Source organism: Mauremys reevesii, linkage group 2, assembly GCF_016161935.1.
Source record: "Mauremys reevesii isolate NIE-2019 linkage group 2, ASM1616193v1, whole genome shotgun sequence".
In the NCBI taxonomy this organism is placed as follows: Eukaryota; Metazoa; Chordata; order Testudines; family Geoemydidae; genus Mauremys; species Mauremys reevesii.
This window is the reverse complement of record NC_052624.1, coordinates 211746153-211756611: the sequence shown is the minus strand read 5'-3', so window position 1 is coordinate 211756611 and position 10459 is coordinate 211746153. Positions and strand designations below refer to the sequence as shown.

At 42.8% G+C, this 10459-nt stretch overlaps 1 long non-coding RNA gene across 1 annotated transcript; it reads left to right on the top strand.

Moving 5' to 3' along the window:
- Positions 1-350: 350 nt before the first annotated feature.
- On the top strand, positions 351-1056 carry LOC120396854. The gene is made up of 2 exons (XR_005593452.1): positions 351-643; positions 835-1056. It is a non-coding gene; the product is annotated as an uncharacterized LOC120396854 (long non-coding RNA).
- The last annotated feature ends 9403 nt before the right edge of the window (positions 1057-10459 follow it).

Here is a 10459-nt window from a genome sequence, read left to right as displayed (position 1 = left end):
TCCTTTGGGACTCAGCATACTGGTTCTCCTGCACACCCAAATACAGAAGTGATGTCTGAGCTTTAAATAAAATTTTACTTCCCCTGACTGCTACTGGGTCACCAGGTCAGCCACTCTGCAAGATTTATTTTTTAACACGTTTGGGGCCAGAGCCTCATGTGGAGTAAGAGTGTAGCTCAATTAATGATAATGGAAAACACTGATTGTAACACCATTGTCTAACTGTACTTTTATTCTAGCTAAGGATCTGACCTAAAGCCTTTTCTTGTATTTGCAGAACAGCCAGCTATGATGTAAGATGTGTGACATAAAAGAATTCCAACCCAATTGTCAATGAAGCATCTACAGCATCTCTGAGGCAAAGACTTAACATTCTAGACCTCTTCAATAAACCAACCACAAGTGTTCAAAAGTCATTAATTGGGCCCCAAAAAGTTTGGCTTAAATCATGAGGTTGTTTAAAGTGTTTCCTTCTTTAAATGCCTTCTGCTTTCTGAGCCTTTTGGGTGCTCTCACTGGGTTGGTAAGCTTTTCTCATCAACCAAACGACTTGTTTAAATTAAACATTTTCAGGCAATCTCTGGATTTGAGCAGCTGAGTCTTTAACAAAGATACCAACCACCATGAGACTGGCAACGAAATAGTGAGTTGGCAAAACTATTTTAACTAATTGTTCCCAAGTTTATTAGAAAATGCAAATGGAGATGTGCATTTGAGAGGCTTTGATCTGACTCATTGGCACAGGTTTGAAAACCAACCCAGAGAGATTTTTATGAGTGGGGGTGTGATTGAAATCAATTCAATTCAATGTCTTTTTTTCCCTCCATTATACAGGGAGAGGCTTTTCAATTTCCTGGTGCAAGCCAGAATGGAGCCAGGATCAGTAGACGCTGCACATGAACTCATTGTCATTTTATAAGAGTCCATGAGTCAGGATCATGAAGTGGATGGTTGAGAACCAGTGTGACACCTTCTTCCATGCAAGCATGGCAGTCCTGAGGATCTGCTAGGGTGGTATGGAACTCCTCTGAATGATTATAAAGGGTTTACACCATATGGTTCCTTGTGTCTGCTGTTTAGTTATAAGACACAGTAATAGAGGACAGAAGGAAGATAACCCAGCTGTGATACAGTTTTCCCTTGCAATGAAAACACCAATATCCCTTGTTGCAGTCAGGTTTCCCCAAAGATACTGCCATGGTTACAGCAATTGAAAAGACGCAATGCATTAGAATTGTGAAATTCTAAAACTGGATAATGCAATATGCATTTGAGGGCATCTCATTTCTTTCTGCCTAGTCTTGCTTTGAATGTGAGATACAGTATCATAAGCTTTCTACTCTGGATTTCTCGTTTGTGACACATTAGTTGTACCACGTTACATCTTCTATTAGCCACACACACGTATTTGTATTATACGTACTGTAATCATGTCCATCTACAGTCACAAGCCACACAGTAACTCAGGTTAGAGACTTACAGCACAATATTGCTACACTCCCATTGAGTCTCACTGAAATCCACTTATGCTACGTGACTAAGTATCTCGCTCCGTCATTCCCCTCAGTTTCATTTATAGACACGCTCACCTATGTTTGCATATATAAAAACAAACCTAAACAATGACAGTATGTATGAACTGTTGTCTTAAGTCTAAAACCTTTAGGAACAGAACAGCACAAGCAATACATAAAAGCACCAGCAGCTACCCATAGCTAACTGTACTGAATGTGTTTGCATTTGGTTCAACCAAAAGGTGTTATGATTCACACAGATGAAAGTGTGTGCTGTCCTTAAGGATATCTGAAACAAATAGTTGCATGAAGGTATAGAGTTAGAAGGGACACTCAGGTGCAAGTACATTACGGAACCGTTTGTTTCCTAGAAAGCGTCGCGCCTCACTTCTAATCCCTCATTGCTTCCTGCTGGCAGTGCATTGTTAGCCACACAAAGGCAGAAACTGAGCCACTAGCTTCTCACATATGTCACTGGTGTAGATACATCTCTGCAAATGAGCCCAAGCAAAAGCATGTACAGTCTTCTATTGACATCTCTGAAATCCCAACTATGTTAATGACATTTTAAAAAAAATTCACTCCATTTCATGCATTAACTTATACTACCCCACTCATTGTATAACATAGTCTCACTATGAGCACTTGAAACTACCGCCTCCCCACCAATACCAAAAACCAAACACTTAAAGCAGCACTCTTTACTTTACTACCAAAAGTTATCAGAGGTCCAGGTTATCTATATTTGATACAGAGCATTCCAGAAGGCTTTATTTGGCACATAGCCTCATGGAAATACAATTGCTTCCAATTGGATATCGTTTTCCAATCCGATACATTGTTTTGAGGAGAAGTCAATGAAGATGAGAGTTACAAATCCAATCTTTTATTACTGGTCATTTCCAACAGTCTGCTTCTGCCTCTTAGAATTCTCCTAGTAATGTTGGGGTTCCTATATAAGTGATGCTCACGTGCAAGTTACAACATTACAACTTAATCAGCGCTGCCCACATCACATCCTCCTTTTTTATTTTTAAGGGGAAATTAATTCTCTACCTCAATTTTTGTGTGTGCCCAAACTAGACAACTATTATAGTATTGTTCATATAGGCTGAGGCTAAATGCTACAATCAAAGAATTTCTTATGAGGTACTGAACACACACACACACACACACAGAGCCCACCCAGACTTCAGTTGGTGATGTGGATTCCTTTTACCCTGGTTTTTCACCCCCTACTTTTCTTCCTCCAGCTTGTTCCATGATGTTTTACATAATGAGCCAAATTCATCCATCACGTAACCATGTTAAAGTTAGTGGAGCTACACAGGCAATGAACGTAAACTTGTCTAATTTAGTTGCCAATCCTTAATGGGATCCAATAAGTCAGACACTTACATCTTGAATGACCCTTTGTAATGCAAATGTGTCAGCATTAACGGGTCATCATAATGTACAATTCTCATGTTAGGCACCATGGACAGAACACAACGTGCCCCAGTGCTAGAACCAGTAAAAGCACCAGGAGGAGGCACCTTCTGCAGCTGATGGGGACTCTGGGGCCTGCACCATTGCTGTAGTGATTCCAGGACCACTGCAGGAGTGCAGAATCACGGCGGAGTAGGAACACCAGTGGCTGGTCACTGCCCCAAAACAACACTTCCGCTTCCTGCCTGAAAATGCCCCTTATGTTAGAGCACTCTGAGGGCAGGAGTCAGGCAGTGACCTGAAAGATAAGGCTCTTGCTCAATACAGGGAATCTCTATTCCGGGAGAGAGTTTGACACCTAGCCTACAGTACAGTTGGCACAAAAAGGACTGTAGGACAAGCATGAACACCAATTTGTTCTTACTTGTGGTACCATAAATAATTGTATTAGATTACTGAAGCCTTAACAGACCTAGTCACATACCAGAAAAGCATATTTGTCCAATAAGCTTATTCAACAAACATTACTATTATCCCTGAATAATTCATTCACTCAATAGTATTCAGTCAGCTACAGAGCTTATTGAGCATTAAAAAAAAAGTTGAGTAAATTAGTCAATGAATTTTTTTTGTTGAATACTGTTTGGCCAAACTCTACTTACAAATCATCTTACAATAAAGATCTGAACTCTATTAGAATACATTTGTCAGACCAAATAGATACAACATATAAAATATTTGGGGATCAAAGTATACTTGTTTGTGACTTTAAAAATAGTTGTGCTTCTCCTAAAATATATTACCGAACAGAATGTATAGCTATTATTAAAACAATAGTTTCCACTGAAAGAGAATAACTCCTTTGAAAATATCATTCCCATATAAGCAAACACATCCTTTCAAAGTCAGTTTCTAGCCACTTACTAGCTCAGAAAAGACAGAAAATAGTTTCCGTTCTAAAAGTGAGCAAGGGCATCTCTCATCCAGGGTCATAATGACTCACAGACCAGTTGCTTTCACAAATTCCATGTAAATGCACAAAGGGAATGTCTACATTGTAATTATACACCCATGGCTGGCCCATGCCAGCTACCTCAAGCTCAGGAGCTGTTTAATTGTAGTGTAGATTTGGAGGCTAACAGGGAGTTTCGCAAGGGAGTTCTCCAGGTGAAGGAGGAGCTAATACAGCATCTGTGGGGTAAGTGACTGTCTGTAGTGTGTGTTTGTTTGTGTTTGGGGGTTACTTGCTGTGTGCTGAGCTTGTGTTTGTCAGTCTGTTTGTTTGTTTGGTTGTTTGAGGGACCGTGTGCTCTGGCTGGCAGTTGGAGGCAGGTTTGAAAGCTCGAAGCCTCTGGTAATTGGCTGAGCCTTAATCAGTGGGCGGGGCATTCACTCAGGCCAGGGCTTTATAAAGCCACGCACAAGCGACCAGGGGCTGCTAACAGGGAGCTTCGCAAGGGAGTTTAGAAGGGGAGTGGGAAGGGAGTGGGAGCCCCTCAGCAGCCCTAACCCCGTCCCCGTGGGCCCCCCCTAAAACCTATAAACCTAACCACAGTCCAAAACTACTTTCCGTAAACCACCCTTTCACTAACTAGGAGACAATGCAGGCAGAAGCCCAGCAGCAGAGTGGGGGCTATCCAGTTTATTGCACTGACTGTCGCATGTATGATTACCTGCCCTGTGGGCGGGTGGCGTATGTGTGCAGTCGGTGCAAGGAGCTCCTGGCCCTCAGAGACCATGTACGGGCTTTGGAGGCCAGGGTGGCGGAACTGGAGGAGCTGAGAGAGGCAGAGAGGTATGTTGATGAGGCTTTCCGGGACACTGTAGAATTGTCCCACCTCCGCTTAGACAGCTCCTGTGCTGTTGAGGAGGAAGAAGGGCCCAGGGAAGTAGAGCAGTCGATGGGAGCAGAGGGAAACCTTCCTGTAGTTGGGACCCTCCTTCCAGATGGTGCTGGGGTTGCCTCTCGCACTGAGGTTGCCTCTCCGGGGGAGGGAACTCCAGTTTCTAGGAGTTAGTAATGGGAGATTCGATTATTAGAAATGTAGATAGCTGGGTCTGTGATGACCGGGAGAACCGTATGGTGACTTGCCTGCCTGGTGCGAAGGTTGCGGATCTCTCGAGGCATCTAGATAGACTTATGTGTAGTGCTGGGGAGGAGCCGGTGGTCGTGGTACATGTAGGTACCAATGACATAGGGAAGGGTAGGAGAGATGTCCTGGAAGCCAAATTTAGGCTGCTAGGGAAGAGACTGAAATCCAGGACCTCTATGGTGGCATTTTCAGAAATGCTCCCAGTTCAACGCACAGGGCCAGGTAGGCAGGCAGAGCTTCAGAGTCTCAATGCGTGGATGAGACGATGGTGTAGAGAGGAGGGGTTCACGTTCATTAGGAACTGGGGAAACTTCTGGGATGGGAGGAGCCTATACAGGAGAGATGGGCTCCACCTGAACCAAAGTGGAACCAGACTGCTGGCACTAAACATTAAAAAGGTTGTAGAGCAGTTTTTAAACTAGGAGATGGGGGAAAGCCGACTGCTGCAGAGGAGCATGTGGATCAGACACAGACTTCTCTTAGGGGAGAGTCTGATGATAGAGAATCTCCAGGTTATAGTCGGGAGCAGAGGAATGAGAAGTATAATGTAAGGGCCGGATCAGATGATAAACAGTCACATAAAAAAGAAACTGGCACATCAGAAAAAGGCAGGCTAATAAACAGGGACAAGTTTTTAAAGTGCTTGTACACAAATGCCAGAAGTCTAAATAATAAGATGGGTGAACTAGAGTGCCTTGTGATCAAGGAGGATATAGATATAATAGGCGTCACAGAAACCTGGTGGACTGAGAGCAATCAATGGAACACAATCATTCCGGGGTACAAAATATATCGGAAGGACAGGACAGGCCGTGCAGGGGGAGGAGTGGCACTATATGTTAAAGAAAGTGTAGATTCAAATGAAGTAAAAATCTTAAGCGAATCCACAGGTTCCATAGAGTCTCTATGGATAGAAATTTCATGCTCTAGTAAAAATATAACAGTAGGAATCTATTATCGACCTCCTGACCAGGACAGTAATAGTGATGATGAAATGCTAAGGGAAATTAGAGAGGCTATCAAAATTAAGAACCCAATAATAGTGGGGGATTTCAATTATCCCCATATTGACTGGGAACATTTCACTTCTGGACGAAATGCAGAGATAAAATTTCTCGATACTTTAAATGACTGCTTCATGGAGCAGCTGGTACGGGAACCCACAAAGGGAGAGGCGACTCTAGATTTAATCCTGAGTGGAGCGCAGGAGCTGGTCCAAGAGGTAACTATAGCAGGACCGCTTGGAAATAGTGACCATAATACAATAGCATTCAACATCCCTGTGGTGGGAAGAACATCTCAACTGCCCAACACTGTGGCCTTTAATTTCAAAGGGGGAACTATACAAAAATGAGGGGTTAGTTAGACAAAGTTACAAGGTACAGTGACTAAAGTGAAATCCCTGCAAGTTGTGTGGGCCCTTTTTAAAGACACCATAATAGAGGCCCAACTTCAATGTATACCCCAAATTAAGAAAAACAGTAAAAGAACTAAAAAAGAGCCACCGTGGCTTAACAACCATGTAAAAGAAGCAGTGAGAGATAAAAAGACTTCCTTTAAAAAGTGGAAGTCAAATCCTAGTGAGGCAAATAGAAAGGAGCACAAAAACTGCCAACTTAAGTGCAAGAGTGTAATAAGAAAAGCCAAAGAGGAGTTTGAAGAACGGCTAGCCAAAAACTCCAAAGATAATAACAAAATGTTTTTTAAGTACATCAGAAGCAGGAAGCCTGCTAAACAACCAGTGGGGCCCCTTGATGATGAAAATACAAAAGGAGCGCTTAAAGATGATAAAGTCATTGCGGAGAAACTAAATGGATTCTTTGCTTCAGTCTTCACGGCTGAGGATGTTAGGGAGATTCCGAAACCTGAGCTGGCTTTTGTAGGTGACAAATCTGAGGAACTGTCACAGATTGAAGTGTCACTAGAGGAGGTTTTGGAATTAATTGATAAACTCAACATTAACAAGTCACCGGGACCAGATGGCATTCACCCAAGAGTTCTGAAAGAACTCAAATGTGAAGTTGTGGAACTATTAACTAAGGTTTGTAACCTGTCCTTTAAATCGGCTTCGGTACCCGATGCCTGGAAGTTAGCTAATGTAACGCCAATATTTAAAAAGGGCTCTAGGGGTGATCCCGGCAATTACAGACCGCTAAGTCTAACGTCGGTACCGGGCAAATTAGTTGAAACAATAGTAAAGAATAAAATTGTCAGACACATAGAAAAACATAAACTCTTGAGCAATAGTCAACATGGTTTCTGTAAAGGGAAATCGTGTCTTACTAATCTATTAGAGTTCTTTGAAGGGGTCAACAAACATGTGGACAAGGGGGATCCGGTGGACATAGTGTACTTAGATTTCCAGAAAGCCTTTGACAAGGTCCCTCACCAAAGGCTCTTATGTAAATTAAGCTGTCATGGGATAAAAGGAAAGGTCCTTTCATGGATTGAGAACTGGTTAAAGGACAGGGAACAAAGGGTAGGAATTAATGGTAAATTCTCAGAATGGAGAGGGGTAACTAGTGGTGTTCCCCAAGGGTCAGTCCTGGGACCAATCCTATTCAATTTATTCATAAATGATCTGGAGAAAGGGGTAAACAGTGAGGTGGCAAAGTTTGCAGATGATACTAAACTACTCAAGATAGTTAAGACCAAAGCAGATTGTGAAGAACTTCAAAAAGATCTCACAAAACTAAGTGATTGGGCAACAAAATGGCAAATGAAATTTAATGTGGATAAATGTAAAGTAATGCACATTGGAAAAAATAACCCCAACTATACATACAACATGATGGGGGCTAATTTAGCTACAACGAGACAGGAAAAAGATCTTGGAGTTATCGTGGATAGTTCTCTGAAGATGTCCACGCAGTGTGCAGAGGCGGTCAAAAAAGCAAACAGGATGTTAGGAATCATTAAAAAGGGGATAGAGAATAAGACTGAGAATATATTATTGCCCTTATATAAATCCATGGTACGCCCACATCTCGAATACTGTGTACAGATGTGGTCTCCTCACCACAAAAAAGATATTCTAGCACTAGAGAAGGTTCAGAAAAGAGCAACTAAAATGATTAGGGGTTTAGAGAGGGTCCCATATGAGGAAAGATTAAAGAGGCTAGGACTCTTCAGTTTGGAAAAGAGAAGACTAAGGGGGGACATGATAGAGGTATATAAAATCATGAGTGATGTTGAGAAAGTGGATAAGGAAAAGTTATTTACTTATTCCCATAATACAAGAACTAGGGGTCACCAAATGAAATTAATAGGCAGCAGGTTTAAAACAAATAAAAGGAAGTTCTTCTTCACGCAGCACACAGTCAACTTGTGGAACTCCTTACCTGAGGAGGTTGTGAAGGCTAGGACTATAACAATGTTTAAAAGGGGACTGGATAAATTCATGGTGGCTAAGTCCATAAATGGCTATTAGCCAGGATGGGTAAGAATGGTGTCCCTAGCCTCTGTTTGTCAGAGGATGGAGATGGATGGCAGGAGAGAGATCACTTGATCATTGCCTGTTAGGTTCACTCCCTCAGGGGCACCTGGCATTGGCCACTGTCGGTAGACAGATACTGGGCTAGATGGACCTTTGGTCTGACCCGGTACGGCCTTTCTTATGTTCTTATGTTCTTAGATGTCCCAGCTTGGGCTGCAGCCTGAGCTCTGGGACCCTCTAACCTCACAGGGTCCTAGAACCTGGGCTCCAGCCTAAGCCCAGACAGCTACACTGCAATCAAACAGCCCCACAGCCCAACCCCTGGGAGACAGAGTCACTGGCATGGACCAGCTGCAGGTTTTTAATTATAGTGTAGACATACCCTTAGCCAGTGCCTGCATTTGGGATGGAATGTGTGGAATGGCACAAAACTAAATGCTGGCACTGACTCCCCACCAGGGGCGGCTCCAGGCCCCAGCACGCCAAGCACATGCTTGGGGCGGCATGCCGCGGGGGGCGCTCTGCCATTGCCGGGAGGGCGGCAGGCGGCTCCAGTGGACCTCCCGCAGGCGTTCCTGCAGAGGGTCCGCTGGTCCCACGGCTTCAGTGGAGCATCCGCAAGCACGCCTGTTGGGAGGTTCACCGGAGCCGCAGGACCGGTGACCAGCAGAGCACCCCCCGCGGCGTGCTGCCATGCTTGGGATGGCAAAATGGCTAGAGCCGCCCCTGCTCCACACAAAGGCAGCACCAAGTAACTCCTTTTAAAGCTTACAACATGTGCTGTCTCCTACCCACTGAGCCAGTTTGAGGTGGTTGAAGGGCTCAGGCCATGACTGTTCTCTCACTGTACTAGAACTAGTACATTTTCCTATCAGAAAAACATTAAGACTAAAATTCTGTGGGGAAGTGATTTCAACATTTTTCAATTTTCTAACAGGAAAATTCTAAACTTAATTTTTTCTGTGCAAAACCAAGATTTTTCAACTGAAATTTTTTAAACTGGGTGTTTTTCCTGTTCCCCTCTGCTCTCCCCCCCAGTACAGGAAAAAATAGGGGTTTCAAACAGCTTTTCCCTGTACGCTCTGGGTATCTAGCATTGCTAATTTGTGCTAGAGCACTATGTCCTTGTGTGCCAGGCCTCTGGGAAGATCACTTGTGGCTTGATCCCATCCTCATTAGTTCATCCACACAGGATAAGGAATATCATAAAGAAGAAATAAAATGAATAAAGATCAAGCCCTGAGAAAATAAATGGAAGCACTGGGTTTTTAATAGTTATTTTCCTAAATGAACATCCCAAAAATCGAAGTTTTATTGATTATAAATTTCCTTTTTTTACTACAGAGGATTGAGTTTGATGGAGGTTATTTCCCTATTTTGTGTTTTATATTTAGTAGAAGGCTTCATCTTGTTGGCTGTCAGGGGACAAACTTCTGGAGAGTTTTAATTTTATTTTGGTTTTTCTAACTGGTGTTCAGGGTGCCTAGGACATTTGGATAGGTGGCTCTTTTTTATTATTATAAAAAATAAAAATAAATCATACATATTTTTAGCAACATCAACAGGAACATTACATCAGCAGGATTTGGAAAGCCTAAAATGATGTACCTTGAGATCTGTCCAAAAAGGAGCCCCAGACATTTTTAATGTTGGTTCTTTTCCGCATCTGTTTTGTAGGCATGAATTATCATTTTTTTAGTATCAACTGAGCTCTCAGGAACTAGCTTTTAGTGAAGCAGAGTTGTACATCACTAACATGCATACAATATAGAACATAAAAAATGTGAAATAAAAGCTTCTTTTTGGTGCCACTGAGAACTCTAGCCACCATAAAAGGGGTAGGGAAAGGTGGGGTCATGGTCCCTTTCTCTCAACACACTAAATATCAGAGTTGGCTAGCTGTAGAAGTGAGCACACATTGCAGCACTTAAAGGAGCATAACAGCAGGCAGTCCTCTCACTATGCACTAGGCAGGTCTGAATGGTGTT